The sequence below is a fragment of the Liolophura sinensis genome, chromosome 7 (assembly GCF_032854445.1).
Source record: "Liolophura sinensis isolate JHLJ2023 chromosome 7, CUHK_Ljap_v2, whole genome shotgun sequence".
Classification (NCBI taxonomy): Eukaryota; Metazoa; Mollusca; class Polyplacophora; order Chitonida; family Chitonidae; genus Liolophura; species Liolophura sinensis.
Window position 1 is genome coordinate 7353381 of NC_088301.1, and position 25136 is coordinate 7378516.

Below are 25136 nucleotides of genomic sequence, written 5' to 3' on the forward strand. Positions count from 1 at the left end.
ACATACATGTACATGTAGTCAGCTGGTAACATCCAAGCAAACATACATGTACATGTAGTCAGCTGGTAACATCCAAGCAAACATACATGTACATGTAGTCAGCTGGTAACATCCAAGCAAACATACATGTACATGTAGTTAGCTGGTAACATCCAAGCAAACATACATGTACATGTAGTTAGCTGGTAACATCCAAGCAAACATACATGTACATGTAGTCAGCTGGTAACATCCAAGCAAACGATGTAGATGGAGACTTGATCAGCCTAATACAGACTGGTAATCTGTGAAAACGGCAGGACTAGAGGCAGGCAGGCATGCAAAATAGTCGGGAAGACACCCTGTTTCCTTGTCTGATAGGTAGTCTTTCATGAATATATATCAGATGACATATTGGCTGTCTGTATATTAAAAATGGGGTATGCAGTTTTAAAAGCACATGCAAATTACCATTGTAACCTATTTATACATGTATGCTCTCCACAGAACAAAACATTTATTTTGCATGCATGAACTTTTCTGAAGCTTCGCTACATTAACTCAACATTCAGTCCTGAGTGCTAGCAAGTGAATACCTGCAGGTCATTATCGCATGGATTTTACACCTGACAGTAATCACTGTCTGATTCTTAATTCACCATGTTGGAACTGATTACTATCTCGCATAGCAAAAAGTCTTATATCAATAAAAGTAAAAAAAATGGTCAGAGCAGGCTGAATGGCTAAGAATATAAATGTGGATTTCAAACCAAGGTCCATACATTTAATTAGTGATAATAAGAAATCAAAAAAAACAAAAAAACAAAAAAAAAAAAAACAAACAACAATAAATAAATTAAAATAGCACATAAAATGCCGTTTTTTGTTATCAGTGCATGAGTTTGTTTTACCTTTACATGCATGCATGTACTATCATCATGTTAAGATGTACACAAGGCCTACCTTTATATTAACTGAAAAGGATTTGCATGGTTAATTTTTACCAACTAAGATATGCAATCAAGTGACATCAAAAAAAAAGAAAAAAAAAAGACTCCAATGAAAAACACAACACTGATCAACAAAATGTTCTAAAAACCATGTGTCTTTCCTCATCAAGATTACATGTCGACATTTTGATTCGTTGCTCTTGTCCAATCAAAGTCAGCCAAAGTAAAAGGCTCTCAGGAACTATGTTTATTGGTTAGACTTCATCATGATACTATTCAGGTCAAATCAGGTGGGTGATGCACATGTTTATTTTCATAAAAAAGAAACATCCAACTTCCTTACACTAAAAAAAAAAAAAAATCATCACTAAACTTAACCAGGCAGAGGACAAAATGTGTGGTGGTTGTCATTTTTGTCAAATCCTCAATATCCAGAGTTCTTGAATGAGACCATAATTGCACTCAGGCAGAATAAAGTGTTCTGTGCGAAAGATATCTGACCATGAACCTGTGATCCCAAGCCAATTAAATATAAAATCAACAAAGTTTATTCAAGTCAAGTCTCTGATAATTATTTACTTATTTTAATATATGGTCATTGTGTGTTTCATAACGCAATCTGGACCACTCAGCCAGCAGTATTAAGGCTTCCTTGATCAGCTTTATTACTACTGGCTGTAGAATAATGTGGACTGAGTGCACAGAAGATATGTGTATGCATGCATGACAATCATCCACAGCCATACAGCTGTACTTGAATATGCATGCATGACAATCATCCACAGCCATACACCTGTACTTGAATATGCATGCATGACAATCATCCACAGCCATACACCTGTACTTGAATATGCATGCATGACAATCATCCACAGCCATACACCTGTACTTGAATATGCATGTACAGATCAACATACTTAAATTCTGTGTAAGACACATATAAAACTATATGAAGAAAAAACATATACATGTACATATATATATATTTCATGTGTTGTTTGAATCTGAATGCAATATGTTTCATTACAGATGCATGTACTTGATGCCCAACAAGGCTGGCTTAACCATCAGCCCTAATACTGGTGATCCTGTTTATCACTCAGCTTAATTCACAGTATCATTTACATACTCTGTGCTACATGTATATACATGTATGCATGGATTGAACTCATAGTGTATAGAACACTATCCACAGGACTATACACACGTATACATCCTCTGTGCATAGTGGTAAGTTAGGACCTTCATTTAGGGTTGGAAATGCTCTCTGCTGAGGTTGTATGCGTAATCTCTGCTAATGTTGTATATGCTCTCTCCCAAGGTTGTATGCTCTCTCCTAAGGTTGTATATGCTCTCTCCTAAGTTTGCATGCTCTCTGCTAAGGTTGTATGTTCTCAGCTAAGGTTGTATATGCTCTCTCCTAAGGTTGTATGCTCTCAGCTGATGTTGTATGCTCTCTGCCAAGGTTGCGTGCTCCCTGCTAAGGTTATATGCTCTGCCAAGGTTGTATGCTCTCTGCTACGGTTGTATATGCTCTCTGCTAAGGTGGTATGCTCTCTGCTAAGGTTGTATGCTCTCTGCTAAGGTTGTATATGCTCTCTGCTAAGGTTGCATGCTCCTAAGTTTGTATGCTCTCTGCTAAGGTTGTATCCTCTCAGCTAAAGTTGTATCCTCTCAGCTAAGGTTTAATGCTCTGCTAAAGTTGCATGCTCCTAAGTTTGTACGCTCTCTCCTAAGGTTGGTAGAATGATTTGAAGTACAAAACATCTGTGTAACAATACCTGTACGATGGCTGGCCCATCATAATAGGTGTACAACTGCACAAAGCAAACGTAAAATGCATGCATACATCTATGTGATATAATTAAAGATGCACATCATGGATGACTTGAAAAGACAAACTAATGAATTACACCATTATGTCTTAGCTGTTTTAACTACATGACATTATGTCACGTACCTGATCATTGAAAATTTGGGTCTAATCATACGACTAGAAATAAAGTCACATTCATCTTTTGAAACATATGTATAACAACTCCAAGGACAACTGTAAATTACATGAGAGTATGGCGACCAATATGTCCCAGTGAATTTATTATGTCAGACCAATCACATCGTTTATTTGTTCAATGTTCTCAGTCACTTGTTTGCTGTTTTGAATTTGTGGCTGAACGCATCAGGTTTTCCTGAACCATTATCTACTGCTCACTGGAATATTACACACTCACAACATGGCTGTTTCAAAGGCTAAAACCTGGAACCAGATGACTCTTTGATATCCTGTTTATTGGAGTTTTTGTGTGAGATAGTCTTTCCCTTTTTTCAATCAACTGGATGGTGGAAAGATGATGCCTGGATTGTTGGATGACATCTTGATGGCAGAAAGATGATATCAGGATTGTTACAGGATGAAATCTGGGTGGCAGAAAGATGATATCAGAACTGTTAAAGGGTGATAGATGGTAGAAAGATATCAGCATTGTTAAAGGATGAAATCTAGACGGCAGAAAGATGATATCAGGACTGTTAAAGGATGACAGATGGCGGAAAAATACCAGCATTGTTAAAGGATGAAATCTAGATAGTAGAAAAATGATATCAGGATTGTTAAAGGATGAAATCTGGATGGCGGAAGGAGGATATCAGGATGATGAAAGGGTGTTATCACGTTGATGGAAAGATGATATCAGGATGTTGGAAGCTGACATTTGGATGTTGCAAGGTTGATATCAGGCTGGTGAAAGAATAGCATCAGGTCAGTGGAGGTTGAAATCTCTATGGTGGAAAGATGGGATCTCAGTGGTGGAAAGATTTATTTATTTATTTTTTTATTATTATTTTTTTATGCCATACTTACTGGAAGCCAAAACGAGATCTTTATGGTATGTGGAAGGATGAAGTTTGGACCAATCTGCAGGTCAGGATCTGGTCAGCCATGTCCACATGGAGCCTTGTCCGTACTGAATATGCTCCATCAAAACACAGCCAATGTACAGTTCAGATATTTTCATATCAAGGGGTTCATCATGTTCGTATGGCTTCTAATTACCAAATTGCATTCCCAGATCTCCTCAATGGGAGCTTCATCAGATAGATTAACACAGCCAAAGAGGGTCATCTGGTATCCACCCAGGGAATCAAAGCTCTCTTGTCACTGGATCAGTCTAATTTGGGAGGATGCCAAGCTCCGGCCTCATGTAAATGTATTATATGCTGAGGTAAACCATATTTATGTTGTGGGTGAACTCTTTCTTGGTTAAAGAGGAATTCTCAACATATACTTGTTAACAAGAAGACAAACAGCGAAAATCAAGAGGAACAAACCTGTGACAATTGGCATTTAAATTTCAGGGCAATTTTTTAACAGCCTTCTTATTCCACACTACTTATCATAAGATCAGACTGAACAAAAAGACAACTAAATTTTCAAAAAATTTTTCAACACCTTAACTTCACTGCAAGTAACAATTGGCAAATGTGTCACTAAGTACAGAGTTTAAGTGCAATGCATTTCCCATGTAAATATATTACAAAATGTCAGAGTTTCATCAACCAGTATTATCACAATAACATTTCAAAATTTAGTGAATTTTAATGAGGCACACTAAACACATCTTTGAATTCAAACACTTACTTAACTGTTACTTATTTACACGTACTAAAGTTACTTTACTTTCACACACACAAGTTATCATATATGGTCCATTTTTTGTGTAAAAATAAATAATAAGGATAAAATATTACAATTGTGTATTAAATTGTCAAATACCAGATTGACATTATGAATCTTAGTATTCCGGCTACCTGCATACATTCCATGCATACAGAGCGCAACACACACAGAGAGTGACCAGCTGAGAGCTGTATCAGTTAGGACTTGTCTGGGGTCTACCTACAGTGTGGTAAAAGCCAGGAGCGCGCTGATCTTGTGAACTATCATAAGTCATCGGTCAGGGAACAGTTATCAAGATTTATCTCCCCACAGATCACACGCCACGCACACGGCAGCGACAAGACACTGCAGTTATCTGTAATATTATATTTCCTTAATATCATATCAGGTTACCATGACAACATGTGTCTTTCTGGTTAATACCCATTGATGTACACTGTAATACAGTTTGGGAAGCAATTCACATATTGTAGAAAAGTCAGGCTTCTTGTGTACATACATGTAGCTACAAACTTACTGGAATCCTTCCGTAAACAATGTTACAAAGCATCAACATCAAGTGAAAGCAGGAGGTTAACTGTATTTTTCTATTTTAATTATAAATGAGAAAATGTTGTGGACATATTGACAGACAAAAATGGATGAACAGAGCAACATACAAGTCCAAAGGCAGACAGATACAAAAACAGAGGGATAGAAACATGGTTGTATAGAGCGATAGGAACATGGTTACCTAGACAGAGATATAGGAACATGGTTACCTAGACAGAGAGATAGGAACATGGTTACTTAGACAGAGAGAGATAGGAACATGGTTGCCTAGACAGAGATATAGGAACATGGTTACCTAGACAGAGAGAGATAGGAACATGGTTGAATAGACAGTAAGATCACTTTGGTTACATAGACAGAGAGATTGACAGCTGATTGGTGCATCACCTCTTTAACAGAGTGCACATATACATATAATTCACATAGCCTTCTTACCTCAGAGAAAATTGACACAGTGTATTAAAACCGTAAACAGTTAATTTGATATTCTAAGACCTTGTATGTATGATGTGTTGTTTGTTGATATTTTTTCAACACACTCATTTGAATATTAAAAAGGCTGAGGATAATAACACACTGATACCGAAACCTAACATTACCTTTCACAATGACAGGAGCAATGAGTATAAATAGACAATGGCTATCAATACTTCTTTCAATAGAACACAACCTGCGTTACCATACAGCTCCCACCAAAACAACTCATTGCACCACCCTTAAAACTAACAGAGAGACTACCAGTACCCAGATTTACATGAGTTAACCAATGGTATATCCCTAGCCTTGTATCAATAAACCCTACCTATATAATAGGGATATATACCACTTTATATGTACATACATATATATATATATACATATATAAACACATATCTATGCATATATGTTAAGTCAGAGAGAATAAAGCTTGACCAAGGTTTAATACCTACACCTGTAGTGCCTGCTGGCTCAGCCTGTGTAGCGATATACCTGGAACTCCTGCATTGCACCCCCAAAAGCTTATGGGCTTAAAGCCTAGGTATTAGCTTTACCTTTACTGTGGATCAGGCCAGCTCATATCATAATGCATTTCAATTCATAACAATTATATACTTACATATGCATGTGTGTGAGAGATTCAGCTGACATATTGGTGACAACTATATATTGCCCTTTGAGCAGGTGAAACTGGGCATGAATACAATTAGACGCTTCTTTCACATCATGAAGTACTAGAGCCAGAAATATGCGGATGAACTTATTTCATTTGGGCAATGTGACTCCCAATGTCAGGACAGAACAAAAGAACATCTCAACCCAATATGATCCAGTTAGAACCTGTTAAAAGTTTCACGGAGTCCAAGTAGCCTAACTGTCAGTTCCACATCTGCACCTTTATTACCTGTTATTAAAATAATCTCCCTCGATATTGCAGTTTTAGTTTTACACCTGTGTGATGCTTATTCGATCCCATCCATGTTCGTGATTAATGAGGTCATGTGTTCAAATCCAGCTAGAGACAATTCGAATGTAGACTGATTTACTGTGAAGTCAGGCATGGTGCTTGGTTATATAGTTTATTTATTTGATCACTGCATAACCCTACACTCCATAGCTTTTCACTTACATGTACGTGAGTATATGACAGTGGCGACTTTTTATGGGTGGAGGAAATGCCCAGTGCCTGCATGGTGTAATAAACCAACCTTTGACAAGTTACAGATCAACTGTCCTCGAAGTGACTCTACATCTACTGTAATTCTTCAACTTTTTCGCATGTTGGCCAGGTTTTTGTTCAAGTATATTCTGAAGGCACTATTCTGTGTTGACGGATAAAATTATACTTTTTGTGTAGCCCTGAATCTGGCCACTCCAAATAATGTAATTTTGTCTCCACGATCAAATTAAAAATTTGCAAAAATTGTACTTAAAGTTGCTATTTCATATGCGAAAAGGTTGAGGTATAAGGGTACATACACCATATTGGTAAGACAAATGCATGGTCTCCCACGAAAGTTAACATACTGCGAAAATGAGTCGTCCGCTTACTGTCAATAAGGCCCACAAGCAGTGAAAGCTAGGAAATCAAATTCCCTGCCTAAGGCTGGTTTTGATCTGGCACCAAGTGTGTCCCAGTCATTAAGAGGCAAATATATTTAACCACTAGACAACCGCTGCTCATACATGTCCTAGTAAACAAATGATATGCTGATGTGAAAATGATGGCTAGTATAACTATTTCATAAGGTAAAAGGGTAAAACATACCTGAGGTTGTCCTCAGGTAATGAGCTTTCTGCAATGGCATTATTTATTTATTTATTTGACTGGTGTTTTACGCCGTACTCAAGAATATTTCACTTATATGACGGAAGCCAGCATTATGGTGGGAGGAAACCCACGACCGTCCGCAAGCAATGGCATTAACTATATTGGATGGTCAATTATATTATATGCTCAACATATGTTACCTGATATATAGACTTTCTGCTCTTCATTCCTTCTTTCTGCTTTGACTGCTGCTTAATTTCCTTCTTTCTTTGACTGTACAGTATGTCAAGGAGTCTTGGTTAAATACATAAACATATTTAATGGGGTAGATTGCCCCAACAAAATAATAAAGTATTGAAGGTTTGATGAAAAGACTGTCCTGCTCTGTTATACATCTCCCATTACAGACCTGGCTTGTTATTCATGCAGCTAGCACTGGACCAGGAATAAACCCCGTACCATACATGCATGCTACCCTCAGTCATCAGTGAGTATAAAGTCCCCCAACCAGGTGTGTTGTTCCAATGATTTGCTCAATAGGTCACTTCACTGGATAGTCCAGCCTATAGCTCAATGGCTCCCATGACCTCTAAAGGCCAAGGTCACAGCACCAAAATAAGGCCAAGGTCACAGTCATTGATCACTGTCACACAACACTGCATCTTTGTGGTTGTATGACCCATTACAGACTCCTTACTACAAGTGGCTTTTCAGCCTTCCAGCTAGATCAACCTAAATTCTCCCCACAAATTTATCTCAAATAGTATCGTTTGAAGTCGATCTAAACTACTGCACCCCACCCACTCCAACCACAAGGAAGATTCCAGATTCACCTGTACAAGATTCCCTGACCTGGGTTCATTTGCTCATCAGGTGTACTATTATACAGCAACGTTACAGCTAAGGGTGAAACGCAGATTTTATTTATTATTTTTATTGCAGTTTTACCCGTACTGAAGAACATTTCATAAATTTAACATAATGAGTTAGCATAACATCCGTACCCTGACCATATATCCTTGGGATAATGAATTAAATATTAAAATTAAAATTAATTAAATTAAATACATTGTTCCTTAAATATACATAAATGCTGACAGGAAAAAGTAAATCCCACTCCTTCTAAACTTGCCCGACATCCGATTGAAGCTTATTATCTAGAAGCTGGTAGAAAGCTTCTGTGTTATAAATGACTCATAAACCTTCCATCGCAATCTTAAAAAAAATTGCTTTCTTGACACTATCAAAAATGCAGTAACCATATATGTGCAACAGCTCACATAATCAGAATTTTGTTTTCACTATACGATCTAACACTTACTTTCTTCACTTAGTGGAATTTCAAACTGCGTACAGGGCTATTTCACTTTTCTGATGGCGGACAGGTTTATAGGTACGTAATTGAGGGAAAACTGGGCAGAGTACTGATAAAACAACCATCTAACAAACCTCCTGACCTACATGTAGCTGCCCATATGAAAACCAACAAATGTGATTTAACTCTGCATGAACATCCAGACCAAATATGCTTTTGCTCATCTCTAAGTCGAGAGACTTAAGGCCATACCCAGGTATACATCTAGCTGCACACATGAAAATGACTAATAAATGCCATTAAACTCGGAACAAGTTGTACATAGTTAAAACTCATGAGGGCAGTGGCCCTTGATGGCTTTCAGCATCAGACAGGTGTTGTTAAGAGCTCAGGTAATGGCAAACTAAAGCCACCACTGGTATGGATCTATGGTAACAACATAAACAGCACATGACAATTTGCTACAAGGGCAATGGTTCAACACTCAGGTCAGAAATAAATCTTATCAAATACATTAAAACCCTATATTTGGATATTTACACAGGTTTATGTTCCACTGTACTGCATAAAACAATTTTATAATGTTTAAATTCCTACTCCAACTGCTCCTTAAACAGAACTGGAATCCTGTTAAGGCTTTAATAACATTAGGTTTGCCCTATCAAATGAGGATTTATACTCTAGTTCAGCTACAATTTAATTGAGATCTTAACCATCTTAAATAAAGTGTAGCTGAACTAAAGGAGGGTTTAAGTTTGTATTTTTTTTTTTGTATATACTTTTGCAGAGCAATGTACTCATAAGATAAATATCGTGTGTTTTAATCAAAATTCACAAACTGTTACAGAGAGATGATTCTCTTCAACCAAACAATACACATTTCCTGCAAACCACTGGAGTCCAGGTCAAAACAACCTGAATAAGACATGGTCCCTTGTAATGCACTGTGACAAACAATTTAAACCTCTTCATAATAAAGCATTCATAATGCATATACAATTTAAATGTATTATCCTCCTTTCTTCCGCAATATTTAAACAACGCTTAAAAACCTTTGAAAACTGCAAAACAACTACACAATTATGAGACTGAAACAGCTGGTAAAAGATCAATCGAGGTAATCAATCAATCTGATTATCTCATTATTGAGTATCAAAGTCAGCAGGGACTAAGATAGATTTAGTGTAGTACAACCACCGGGCTGACATTTACCAAATATCCACAATGCACAGTATATGTATGATCCAGGGATATAATAAAGCTTTATATGCATGAGCGACCGATTGCAATCAATTAAACACAACAGTGAACTGCTGCAAAGAATTGGCGCAATTACTACTTGACTGCAAACTGCCTGATGCCTGAGAGACAGTATGCCTAAGGGCACTCCACAAAAGCTGATATTATGGGCATTCAATTATCAGAGTTATTATGGATGTTGCACAAGAAGATAGGTCATGTTACACCAATGAGTCTTCTTGCTATGAATATATACTGTCCTCAACCCCTAATGTCATCCACAACTAAGGTTATCAATGTGTTTGATTCTGAGAGTTCTATATTGATCTTTGTAAGTCGTTTTGAGGTTTGTTGGGAAAGTAACGTTATATCTTATTAGGAAAATCTATGTTTTTCATAACACCAAAAGTGCCATTTTATAACTTATATTTGCCTATACAAAATACATTATATGGGATATGAACAAACACAAAACGTAATGCTAACTTATACATATATATAGTCAATGCAAACCAAAATATTTACCAGATTTTGTAAACTCTTTTCCTAATTCAACCCCTTAATAGGTAATTTATTCTATGTTGTGTTTTGTGCCGTATTGAAGAGGTTGAAAATACATTGTAAATTGTTTAGGTGTGGTTGTTTGTGTGGGTGGGGGGAGAGAGACTTTTTTCCACATATTGGGAAACCTTTTTTCACCTGAAGTGATGTGGGCAAAAGCTGAGTGCAGTGTTTTTTGTTCAGTCGCCCTTGTAATGACAATTACACTATGGGCAAACCAGTATTAAACTCCGACTTGGAACACTTTCACCATTGCACAAAAAAAAGGTACCCCATTGACACGAAGGCAGAAGAAAAACAATGAACTATAAAATATTTTTCTGTTTGCATTGTCAGGCAATAAAAGCTTTGTCTTGAAGCAAACTGTCCTGCAAACGCCATTTTCCAGAACCAGATTGCTCACAACATCAGAGGCTTCATCCACATATATATATATATATATTATTATTATTATTATTATTACTACACTTTAATGCCTTGGGAAGCATGAGAAAAGCAATATATAACCACCAAAATTTTCAATAAACGTTTTTTATTTTCTCCTAAACCCCCTTGACAGCCCTGTATAATTGAAAAATTGTAAGACTCGCATGTGTACAAAGAGTAAACAGGTTATTAAGCAGAAACCTTTTTTTCAGGCTCAAATAGACTTTCTTGGATCTTATTCTGTATTCCTTTCTTTTTCATGGAAACAAGAGAGTTCACTATGAGAAATACACATATAGCGCTAGCACTATATGTAGTCCTCTTCACGAAGTCCTGCCTGATCAAAGGGGAAATTATCCATTTTCCTGTTCCTATCTCAGATGGCTCAGAGCAAAAATGGCCAGACCAGTTTCTTGGGTGTCTCTACACAAAGTAATGATGTGAGAATGGAGGGCTTGAGCTGAAAGAATGGCTCCAAGGTGTGTTACCCTGGCATACTAACTAACAGGTTATTACTGTGGCACTTAACCCACACATCTGCTGGACATATACGTGGAGGTAACTTATCAGGTATTGATCCTAACCTGTAACACCTCATTTCAAGTGCTCCTCTTGGTATCTGGTCCAGAAAATAACATCACTAGTCATGCCAAAGGAATATCTTTTAAAGTCTAAATTCACTGTAACGCTGACAGCTAGGGGATCATGCTGACTATCACATACATGTAGCTCGATCTGTAGGCTATACCTGGAAATATATTCCTCTTGTCCTATCTCTGAAGCTAATAAAGCTACAGTACACATTGGGGTCCTAAAGCTACAGTACACATTGGGGTCCTAAAGCTACAGTACACATTGGGGTCCTAAAGCTACAGTACACATTGGGATTGGAATATACTCTACATCCATCTGTACATGAACCAGTATAATGAAGTCTGCTTCAGTATACTGTGACAACCCACAATTTGGTTCACTGTGCCTGGACAGTTTCCTGATGGAATTTTATATTGGCTGGTATTTTATATATTAATCTTATATTCAAGAATACTGTACATGATCTTAATTTTTACCCCAAAAAGAGCATTTTTGGAGGCAAACAAATCTCATATAAAAGATGTTACTTTTGGTGCTGAAACTTACACTTCTCCAATAGGATATCATGCTATCTTCCTAACAAACCTCAGAACACCTTTCTAAGATCAACAGAACTCAAGTAAAATAGCAATCAGGTAAAATATGCAACTTTGTCATAAGCGAAGTTTGAGATCATTTAGAGTATTTCACAAATATATGCGCAGTTGCATAGGTTTATGACTGGTTAATACAGATGCTTGGTTAAGTGCAAAACAAATGTACAAGACACACACACAAAAGTTTTCCTTTGTACTTATGGTGAATATTGAGAAACACACACGCACATTCATCACGCAAACAGAAGTCTAAAATCTATAAAATGCTGTACAAATAAAGAAAAGACAGATAAAAGGATGAAAAACAGGATGAAGACAATGTTGTTCTAAGATAAATCAGATCACGACAAGGTTGTAATGTGAGCAAGTATGGTAACTAATGACCTAGAATATTACCATGGCAAAGCTGCACAGTTTGCCTGATTCGGGAAGTTCATTGGACCTTAGTAAGATATCTGTTTGGAAGGTAGGATGATACCCCCCTTGAAACATATATCTTTCAGCAACAAAAGTAATATTTCATGACATCTGACAGCCTCTCAAAATTCACCTATAAAATTATAGGTCCATCACCATAAATATTACTAGACCACATTGAAATCCTACCTATAGTAAAGAACAATACAAAACACATACCATTTTTCATGCTATAGAAATCACACACACACTGAATCCTGAACACAGGGAAATAACAAAAGAGCATCAAACCTGGGACTAATATCATAACAGCAATCACTTGTATTTGTCCTAGATCAATGAGACCACTTACTCTGAGTATATTTGACAAACATCTGTGTGTGACCTTAACATATGTCAGACTGTTGTGAAAGTTAACATCAACTCAAGAACTTTCCACTTACACAATGGCTAAAGTGATCTCTACACGTATAAGATGAATCCATCCAACTTAGAATGGTGACTGTGACATATATCCAAATGTTTGTGATATTACTGTCACACACAGCTATGTACACACAGAATAATGACTGGACCAAGTATATTCATAGTACATACAAACACGGAATCATACAGAACTGAGAAGCATCCAGGAAGAATACTGACTGTGACATATATTTTATCCAAGTTGACTGACCGCTTGATTGTGACCAGTAATCCTGATCGTGATAAGCATCCAAGTAGAATACTGAACTGGAAAAACATTTTATCTAAATTGATTCACTACTTGATCGTGCTCAGCAATTACCTATGTAGAATATCAATATTTGGCAAGCATAATTATGTCGAATGTTGAATGTCAGCAAGCAGGAACTATACCCATATAAGATGAAGAAAATGCTGTGAGCAGTAACAACCCACCTAAAATTCCGAATGCAACAGGCATTCACATATCCATGACAAATATGATTGCCACTTAAGCACTCATTTTCACTCACCAGTGAAGATAAACAAAATGTGTCCTAGCTGTGATGCAGCCTTCCATGTTCACTTCAGCAAAAGCAGCCAGCCATCACCTTTTGTGCCATATTGTCGATGACAAACACCGAGCCAGGTGGTGGGGGCAGCTCTAGGGAGGGATAAACACAGACACTGACCGCTGACTCCAGGTGCATGTGGACATGTATTCATGTGCTAAAAGGTTACAATTCACCTGCCCATCAGCGACCTTGCCATCTGACAAACCACCTGACTCTCCTTATAGAAGAGGTCGAAAGAAGCTACAGAATCATTAATCAGCCAGGAGCTGTAACGGCATGCATGGCCACAAGGTCAGCTGGCTGTGCGGTACATGTGGCATTAGTGGATGGAACTAAACGCGTACAACTTATCTATCACTGGACGGACAGTGGACAACAGCACAAAGGTGGAGCCTCATCAGCTAGTGGCTTCTTACAGCTCTATATGCAGCTCTGCTTCATTAACAAATACCGCGGTCGTTAAAGGAAAGGCCAATGTAATTACCACTGGGCACAAGGTGACAGATAGATCTGCATGGGCTCCATTGCCATAACTGCACGACGTTCTGTCTCACCACAGCAAGGACAGGCTTAACATGGCCATGCATTACACTCCACAGTTTTTAAGGGACTTCTGAACGGCGCCATCAATCAATTTATTACAGTTCAGGATGAACATACACACAACCAGAGCAAAGCAATGGTAATAGACCAAAAATTTTGATAAAAAATGTACATTTTCAAAGGCAAATTATCTGTTCATTTGATTAATGTTTTATGCTGTACTCAACAATATAACACTTACACATTATGGTGGGAGAAAACCTGGCAGAGCCCAAAGGGGAAGCTACGACCTTCTGTAGGTTGCTAGGAGACCCAAAGGCAAATAATGGTATAGTAAGTATTATTTTTAGTGTTGAACATTTTCCTGGAAAGCCAGCATCCTACATGCAAATGTACACTTGCAAATATCCAAACTCAAAGCTTTTGCTTAAATTATAAGAACAACAGAATTGGGTGAATTTTATCATCATGAAGACAACTTTAGGGCAAATGTAACATACAAGGAAAAAGATGCTTCAACCTGTCATCAATTACAGCTTTTTTGTTGTTTTTTTTTTTAATTTTTGTTGGAGTTTAACATCGTTTCAATTTTGCCATTTTAGTTACATTACTATGTCTCTGTTGTGCAATCTGGTCCCACTGCTACAATCATGCATCTATTCATGGAGTTGTCTCTCTGGAAGATCATATGCAAAACAAACCTCCAACATATCATGAAACAAAGATCATATGCGAAACAAACCAACATATCACGGAACAATTTCTCAGCGGACACTTTGCCAACCAATATATGATGTGAATGAACTTCAGTCAAGTGCTAAGGCAAGTGCTACACCAAGGAATGACCAATACTACCATTGGTATTGGATTTGAACCTTGGTCTCTGAGAACTCAAACTACTTCTAACACTAACTGCAGTCAAATGTGCAGCATGTCTATTTTTTACCAAGTTTCTGGACTGCTACATAGGCATTGCAACACACTGTGATACCTCTGTATCAATTCTTTTAACTTTGTGTGAAAGCAAGATAAATTGCTTGATCTTGGATAAATCATATACACTAAAGATTCTAATTTCCTCTACATGAAAACTTTATTCAAGTGTCAAAAAGGTATACTAAAACTTGCTATGTCCCTTCCACTCAGGCCTAAAAGTGCCAACACAAATAAGTACCAGGGTAGGGTCTTGAAATGTCTGAACTGCACGGCTGTTGAAATGGTTTGCTTTTTTTTTTACCTTGGAGCTCAAGGTAACCCTGCAAGGCACACTTAATCTTCATGAGCCGAGGTCTAGATCTGTACACTACATGCAGCCACCATGGGGACATGTTATGCTTATGCGGACATCTGCCACACATAAACCTGCATGCCAGCACACACAGTAAATTATCTGGCCATCATGTCATTGTTTGCAGAAACTAAATATGAAACCATTTTATGAGGGTACGGGTCATGCATTTTCCCTAATAAACTGGTTCTGTAACCCTGTTTTCTTTTGTTTTATTACAAGGTCATTAACTGGCAACGGCCTAATAAACTCATTATTTCATCATGATATATGTCTGATTAAAAATATTATTAAGTATTAATAGCTTTGGGTCATTTTATTATACCCAATCCTGCAGATAAATCAGATTTTTATACATGCATGTGTGTGTAAAACCCACCATGCATGCAGTCTAATATAAGATCTAATATTCTTACCAAAGCCTTTAGAACATGGTCTTATTATTACACAGATATGTGCATGTATTTCATTCTTGGCATACTGCTGACAAGCCAAACAAGAGCTGACACCATAGATGCCATTTCACAGTTGTATAAAATGAGAATGTCCATTATACTATAGAGACAGCTGAGCTTGGGCTGATTGCATCAGTAAATAAAACCACGATATTAATCCTCCTGTCACTCAGCTGTACACTGTGGGAGTTGCCGTGTGCGTAGGGTGTCATGGGAACACCGAGTGGAGAATCTGATAGAATCATAACATAAGTGATGATATTTCCAACTAGCTCACACACCATCAATGCTCAACGCTAGTTTTTTTTTTCTGAACCTTTACGTCAGTCTCTTTTGAAATAGACGTGACCATGGGGCGTTTCAAACTGCTCATAGACGAACAGTTGTGAATAACGCGTGAGAATGTATAATTTTAATGACAAATTAAAGCCATGGGCTTTTTACATCCACCTTTCATTGCATGAAGATACAAAGCTTTTAAATAACATTGGTGCATCTTACATACACGTATTCTTACTAATGTGACTTCAAGCCTTGGGGGTAACAATATCCAGACATTATCCCTTGGGGGTAACAATATCCAGACATTATCCCTTGGGGGTAACAATATCCAGACATTATCCCTTGGGGGTAACAATATCCAGACATTATCCCTTGGGGGTTACAATATCCAGACATTATCCCTTGGGGGTAACAATATCCAGACATTATCCCTTGGGGGTTACAATATCCAGACATTATCCCTTGGGGGTTACAATATCCAGACATTATCCCTTGGGGGTAACAATATCCAGACATTATCCCTTGGGGATAACAATATCCAGACATTATCCCTTGGGGGTAACAATATCCAGACATTATCCCTTGGGGATTACAATATCCAGACATTATCCCTTGGAGGTTACAATATCCAGACATTATCCCTTGGGGGTAACAATATCCAGACATTATCCCTTGGGGGTAACAATATCAGCAATTAACTTCATAAGGGTAAAGCTCATCTTCCTCTGGATTTTTTGTTTTTCAATAAACAGAAGTGGATAATGGTATAGTTTGTTTGCCCACAATTATGGAATTCCCTCAAGATTTTTCTGGAAAATAGCAATACATACAGGCAAATAATCAGGATTGACAATTTACATGTAAATGTACAGAGCCTTTGAATAATTACAAGCATATTATACCTTCAAAAACACATACATTTTATTATGCATGCCAGGCTGTATAAGGACCAGTAATCAGCCATTAGATTACAAGCAGTTTGCCCGTGGTGTACTTCTTGAATAATCCTGAAGGAGTTCAATACTGTCTCATTTAATACTGTATTTGCCCCAAAAATTTTTGCCCAAAAGGGCATTTGTACATGGAGGCAAATAAAGGTGATAAAATAGTACTTCTGTTGACAAACCAGACATTTCTGCAGTAAGGTATTATCCTACCATTCAAGCATGAAGACACAGCAGAACGCTACACAGATCAGATAAAATTAGGGACACACATATAACCCTGGATGGAATTTGGGGTTAATGAAACTGTAGTGGGATAACTGAGACCAGGGCACAATGAGCTCAGCATTTTAATTTCCAGAAATGTAAGGATTGATTATTTCTATTATATCTATTATGTACTCCATAAGTATGAGAAGTAAACATGTTTGTAACTCAGCATTCATTAACATAAACTGTGTCTCTGTGACTCTTCTACTGAAACTTCTCGCATAAACCCAGCTGCCATATTAACACTGCTTTACAGACATACAGCCTACGACCCAGGGTTATTAAGTGCACCTGTATAAAGCATCATTCCAAGAAACACTCTATATAACTGCCACAAAGATTTCAGATGGTAGCTAGTGCATAGAAACCTTTTCCAACTATCTGTTTATTTGACTGGTGTTTTACGCCGTACTCAAAAATATTTCAACGGCGGCCAGCATTATGGTGGGAGGGAACCTTGCTAAAGCCACGACTATCCGCAGACCTTTCCCAACTAAAGCAATTCGCTCCTTACTTATCTACATGCTGTCCACTGCTCATTCCTGTCTTTGCAATGAAGTCTGTGGGCAAATCGGTAACTTTTAATAATTATAATAGAAATATCTTTATTTACCGAAGGCAGCTTGTCAGTTTTACAATATGAAACTCTTCTTCAGTAAGGCCTTCACAGAGAAAACAATATATAGGAAACATGTACTTTGGAGTTCAACAAAAAAAACATACATCAATATATATAAGAGAAGATAAAGCATCATGTAGTTCGAAAGTTGAAGTTACATACATTCATACATACAAAAACCAACAAAACAACCAAGCTAGGCATTACTTGCAAGAGAACCGTAGTCAATTCAGGTTGCACCTGAGGTGGGTGAGTGAATGAGTGAATGCATAGGGTTTAACGTCGTGCTCGACAATTTTTCAGTCATATGACGACGAGACCCGAGTTGAGGGTTGCACATCAAAAGGTATACAGCCAGTAACGACTGACACTTTTTACCTGGGGGTTCCCTGAACGTTCACTGATAAACGCATACTCTTACAATGTCTATGTGTACATGACTAAAAAAGGCCGCCATGTAATGTGTATATTAGAGCCTTACTATTGTATTACGGCTCTCTCCACCCAAAAGTCCCTAGCTCTGGTCAATCTACAGAAAATGCACACCTAGCTGTTAAAACCTGCAGGAGGCAGACTTCAGACAACAGATCATTGATTTCCCAGAAAAGCCTTTCAGGACACAGACAATAAGCTACTGATGGCTTGGAAATTGGTGCATGCGTATATAGTGATAGGTTCCTTGTCACTAATACGCAGGCTAAACATGATAAGCTAGGGTGAATCTCCACCCACACAATCCAATACTGGATACATTGTTTCACTACAACATCCAGGGGAGCCAGGGTGGCTTACATTATAGAGGGAGACATTTCTATAAGGCCTGGCTCATTACAATTAAAATGCACACAAACAAGAAGGATGCAGCTTCTTTGTAACAATCACCCTTTAACAAGTATAGCAGTTTATTAATTCATGTGCTCTTTTAATGCCTCATGCAGTGGACTTTTACCTATTCGATTCTTGTTTAATATTGCCAACTCAAATTTTTTTTACTTCTGTCTAATACAAGTGCCCTGAGCAATTAAAGCACCATTATTTGCCACAGGCACACACAAAACTTTCTCAAACTTTCTCTTTTAAACCACATACAAACCAGCCAAAGCCAAAGTACAAATGAAATGGCACAAGAGGGCACCAAATGTGACACCCAAACCAACTGCTGTACAACCAAAATGGCACACAAAACACCAGATATGACACCCCAACTAACTGCTGCACAACCAAACATGCACAAGATGACACCAGATGTGACATCTCAGCTTGAACTGCAGTACAACTCAAAAGGCTCACAAAAGATACAAGGTTTGACCCCCTAAGCAACTACAGTGCAATTGAAATGGGTTACATAAGACACCAGACATGCCACCCCAACCAATTTTAGCACAACAGGAATGGCACCCAAAACACACAAGATGTGACACCCCAAACAGCAGATACCAAAAGTGACAGGAGACTTCACATGCGACACCCCAACTAACTGGAGTAAATGGCCAGCAGTAAAACTAGAAGCAGCGAGATCGTCACAAAGGTTGTCTGTTTTTAGCCTGATGATCTGGCCTTGGAGTGATGCAAGATGTTCCACTAACAAAGCAACAGTACTTCAACCACTTCCCACTTCAACACAGTACAGCATTTGCACATAAAGTAATAACTATATGGGAGCTTGGATATATATGACTATATGGAAGCTTGTGAGAATTGGAGAAATTATTAAAGAACCATTAATTTTTGAGCTCGTGCATGTGATGCTACTTTGTAAGGTGGCGGGGGGGGGGGGGGGGGGAGAGAGAGAGATTTTGCTTATTATATTTCGATTATATAGCCTTTAATTTGGATATCAAAAACTAATTATCTGACTAACAGCCTGCTTAATATTTTTTTGGGTCCAAATTTCTAATTTATATGAAAAGAACGCTGCAATAATCGAACAACATGATCAAGGTTTGTCTCTACACATGGTACTCTCAAAAACTAAAAGAAATAAACCTGTTTGTGTTGTGGTGCTTAATTTTTTTGTACTTGTTTATTTTATTCATTTCTTTGGGGGGGGGGGGGGTAATTTTTTAAAAATCTGTTGGTTCCGAAATATTAGTTATTTTCCAGCCAAAATATCAATATGTCTTGTTGAGGAAGGCGTGCTCATTTTCTCTTCCTCTGTCAAGTTAACAGACGAGCTACAGTGTTTGGAAGCAAAATTCTATGGCCAATAACGCAGACTTGTCCATTCGTCAGTAAAACATATCCACAGCTGAATAATTCATTCACATCCGATCATCAAAATTTCATACAGCCAATCTATTTTCGTGACAATTAAAGCCCAGAAAAACTAATTCGTTTTCAATAAAAGGGGCCTTTGTGTCCGTCGCTCATTATGGTATTGCAAACAATATCCTGCCCAGAGCTATAACCTTGCCTGTACAATGGTGTTACCAATTACAGTTGAAACTGACTAGGGGCCTGTATCAACTGTCCCAGCTCCCCCCCACCCTCCCAATAGACAGAATTATCTCCCTCGCTCAGCTCCGCTGTTAATAAATTATAATCCAGCCAGCAGTCTGCCACTAGTTCTCCATTCATCACAAGCTCCCAAAGATATTCCATCTCTCGCATTAAGACAGAACCAATATCCGAACACGCCATTACTGGAAATTGCCGGGTGCATGTGTATCGGCCTTGTAATAAAATCCAAGGTGTGATATGAAATGCATTTAAGCCAATGATAGCCCATAGGGGTGGAAGGGAGTGTGGGGGGAAGAGGGTAAATGTTGAACTTCCATATTTTGATAATGTGAAAGTCCTTGTGGTTTAAAAACAAATATGGACCAAAAAAAAAATACAACAAAAAACAAACAAACCAAAAAAATTCATTCATTCAGGTATTTATGTTTGTTCATGTTTATGTTTCATGTTTATTCAAGATTAAAAAACTGTTCCTTGGCTTAATTAATAGTCTCATCTTCATTGGTTGTTAACCAACTCAAGCTGGAACAGTGCAACTAACAGAAAAATATATCGCTAAAAGCATAATCACATTTACAGCAAAATCCAACAGAAAATGGAATACCATCGTGATTTATTCACTATTAACAATATTATTTATTTTCACTTGTGGTAGTCCACTAGAAGTTTTTCAAATTAACATAAGAATACAGTCAGGAACAGAATATAATGCAACAGCAGAAAAAGCCAGCATTAAGGCATCCTACATGTACGTGTTAATATGACCTAGGAGCCTCTCACCAATGCAGTCGCTGTGAGTTCAGTCAAGATCATGCTGGTTTCCTCTATGGTTGTATGAGGGAAGGTTTGCCAGCAACCTGCTGATGGTTGTGGGTTTCCCCTCCCGCTTTGCTCAGTTTCCATCCACCATAAAGCTGGCCACTGTCATATAAGTGAAATACTCTTGAATATGGTGTAAAACACTAATCAAATAAATACCCTACACATGTTTTTTAAATACAATGCAATAAACAAACAAATCCATTTATAGTACGGTATGCAAATTAACTTTTAAATATTGAAATTTTAATGGCTATTGCACTATTGCAGTACCACAGTGTCAGAGATTGTGGAATTGTTGGAAAACACAGACACTATTAAACAGAAGAATAAACTTTTACATAGTTCCTGGTGGTCAGTATATCTACTTATCTTTAATCTGTTTTACCCCGACTCAAGAATATTTCCCTTATATGGTCAGTATATATACATATCAATCTTACATGCATAGTCAAAGGTAGCGGAAATTGCTACATCAGCCAGCTACAAGTGTACTGTTGGTGAGCTGGAGGCATGTCATTGAGAACCTGTACTACATACTAGAGCTGCATGCATGAACAATTCATCACGTCAAATGCACATTCATCAGCATTTTATTTCATCATTTATCACATCAGTTGTCTCATTTACTACATTAACAGCATGGGTGTAAATTCTGATGGAATTCATTTTCCCATGTTTATAATCATGAATTAACACCATAATTCAGATCTAGAGCTGTACTAATTTCCTTTTCCTACATTACGGTTTCCACAGTGGATGTTTTTGGGTTGGGAGATGAATCTGTAGCTCCAAGGCATCAAATCATTAGACAATTAACATCGCCGGGCACCCCCGAGGCGGACTAAAGCCAGCCCTCTTAACAAAGCAGCCTTCTGCAAATGACAGCTAAACATCATGTCGTTCAAATACCCCAGTCAATTTTTAATGTAGGTTAAAAAGAAAGTCTACGCAGGTGACGTCAGAAGAAGATAGGGACGAATGAGAGGGCCGTAAAACAAAGCCTTAAAATAGCTTCCATGGAAACCACTAACTCGCTTCAACAGGAGGTTTTGTTTTACCCCAGGGCCAAAATAACTCTTAAGCAGCCCTAGAGACAAAATCAGATTTTGGCCGGGTGCAGCACAATTTCTGTCAGAGCATCAGGATGCTTTCATCCCACAACTCTGTCTACTGGATGGCTTGCAAATGGTCACCCTGATTGGGTTACCTGCTGATATTTTGTCACCTTGCCTGCCCGGACAAGAACTTGTCCTACAGGAATGGATAGGGTGCTCAATTCACTGACACAGATTGACAGACATGCCCCCCCCCCCCCCCCTCAACCCTCCCCTACAGCCATACATCTAGCGATAGGCAATTACAGGTAAATATAGAACGTAAATTGATCCAGTCTAGAGGTGGCATGGAAAAGACTTTAAGGGACATGTTCAAGGATGAGGGAGATAGGCTGCCATCAGCCAAGAACATTCTCCTGTATGAAAAAAAAAAAAAAAAAAAAAAAAAAAAGGAGAAAATCAGAAAATCGGTCAAAAGTATAGCATTTCTCTTCATTGTACAGACAGAGTGAAAAAGCTGATCATATACCAATGTGAAATAGCAGCCTGGGGTAAAACAAGCTGGTCTGGCTTGTACAGAATGGATGAGCTGTGTTTACAATAACAATCATCCCCAAATACAGGTGTACATATATATACATAAAACATTGCCTGAGTCAGTCAGAAACACACAGTGGCTAGGACATCAGTGTACAGCTGAAGTGCACGTTTGGAAAATTTTTGTCTCAGTTACCATTAATTTAAAGTCCAAACCATGATAATCAATTTAACTTAAATGATTATATGTCCTGTTGCTTTCAATAAACTGAATAGATGTATACATGTACCAGTGATGTCAAATCAAGCAAACCATAATAACGAAACAAGAGAATTGAAAGCTGCTTTAAAATGGTTCAAAAGAATCAAGTTTACAAAGTGAGAACAATTCAAGAGACATAAATAATTTATCCATGCAACATACAAATGACGTTACAGTCTATAAGCTTGTGTAAAGATTTCTCAAACAGAATCTAAAACAGATCTTTAGAAACCAATTTTTAGCTTCAATAGATACACGTATGAAAGAATCCACACAAGTGACACCTTGCCTGCGGCTGTAGTATTCCCAACATCTCCAGTGGGAAGACTGAATGTAACGACCCAGCTTTCCACAGAAGCCTACCCCCAATAATCCTCTGGCTGTTACAGCTATAAACAGCATCTCAGAGTTGAATGTACGAGGCATGACTGACAGCTAGAATACAACAGCTATGATGGTCCACATTCAGTTAGTTTGTTGAGGATACACAATCACAAAATTAATCCTGCTACCACATCAATCCTGCATCTTAACCTGGAACAAATGTATCTTTTTTCACTGGCAATTAAATTGATGATAGAAAAAAAAAATTAGTCAGAAGCATGGGAATAAATGTGAGACACGCCATCTTGCTTGACTATATAAGTTTTCAGATATATACAAACTTTTAATACCACATGTTTACCTACCGCAAGTCTTCCCTGGCAAAAGCTACCATTTTGAATCTTGTACCAGCAAGGAAACGGTGCCAGGCATTTACCAAAACACTCCCTGACTAAAATGTAACTACATGTAAATGTATAACACTGGGCCCACTTTCACAAAACTTCGTAGATTAATTTTCCTAACTCTTCTCGTAAATGACGTTGCCTTATTGCACTATAACCTAGACAACGTCTTTTATGAAAAAAGTTACAAGAAATATGAGTTACAAAGTTTTGTGAAAGTGGCCTCTGACCCAAAGAAACAAACCATGATTGACTTAATAATATTCTTCTCCACAAGAGACATATAATTACAGGTATTGTTACAAGCATAAATTCTCAGATTAGATGCGATAGCCCACATAAAGTGAATGTCCTCTTTTGCACTCAACCTCCAAATTAAGTGAACGGCACATGTTAAAGAGACTGACCATATTTCATCCAAACAAAATGAATATAGCTGTTTTTAACACCTACAACAAATTCAATGAATATGTCCTGTACACGATCTCGTCAGTGAAAATGTTTAATAGATGCTGGTAATTTAAAGTATAAAATTTGCTTATTAAAGAATATCCAGCTTTATTCAGTTTAAGTTACACGTCATAAAATCACATTCAATCAAATGTTTCAGGCATGAGGATTTCATGGAAAGGATCCGTTTCTGTGTCAGTTACCAGGTTAAAAATTCACAGAATCGTCTGTTTCCCACAATAAAATTTAAGGCTTGGCTACTCACTTAGTACTGCTTAGTAAACAATGTTAATTAGTCAATTGTCCTCAGTTAATTGTCCTAAGACTTAAGTTGTCAGCCTTCAAATTGTGGTTAAGGGATCACTAGACGCTTGAATTTTGTTGACACCAGTGCATGGTAGAGAGCCTGCGACACTATCGGCCATAATAGACAGGAAGTAACACAGCCGATGAATTACACCTGGGACATAAAGCCAATTAAGACCCCTGACCAAGGAAATTAAGATTCATATGAAATTCGGATTCTGATATTTGTTTGATTGCAAGGCTGCTGTGAAAGTTGTATTTACACATGCTGCATTGTAATCTTCGGGTAGCTAAGATAACTCAAACTGACAAAGTTTTTACCCAGTTTTCTCCCTCCTTTTCTCCATAGTTTGCAGTCATATAACTTAATCTTTCAGTGACAGTTCATACATTTTAAACAAAAAGGTTGAGGGATTATGATAATCTTTACTTTACAAAGTAAATTAAAATCAGACCTGCAAGAAACACCAACCACCAAAATTTTTTTTTTTTGATGAAATGCCATTAATACTAAAATTATGACAGGTAAATCGGTTCCCATAG

The 25136-nt window shown here is 37.7% G+C and overlaps 1 protein-coding gene across 3 annotated transcripts in view; it reads right to left on the reverse strand.

The window, feature by feature from the left end:
- Window positions 1–25136, reverse strand: part of LOC135471949 (neurocalcin homolog) — a 197017-nt gene that overhangs the window by 23729 nt on the left and 148152 nt on the right. The window lies entirely within an intron of this gene.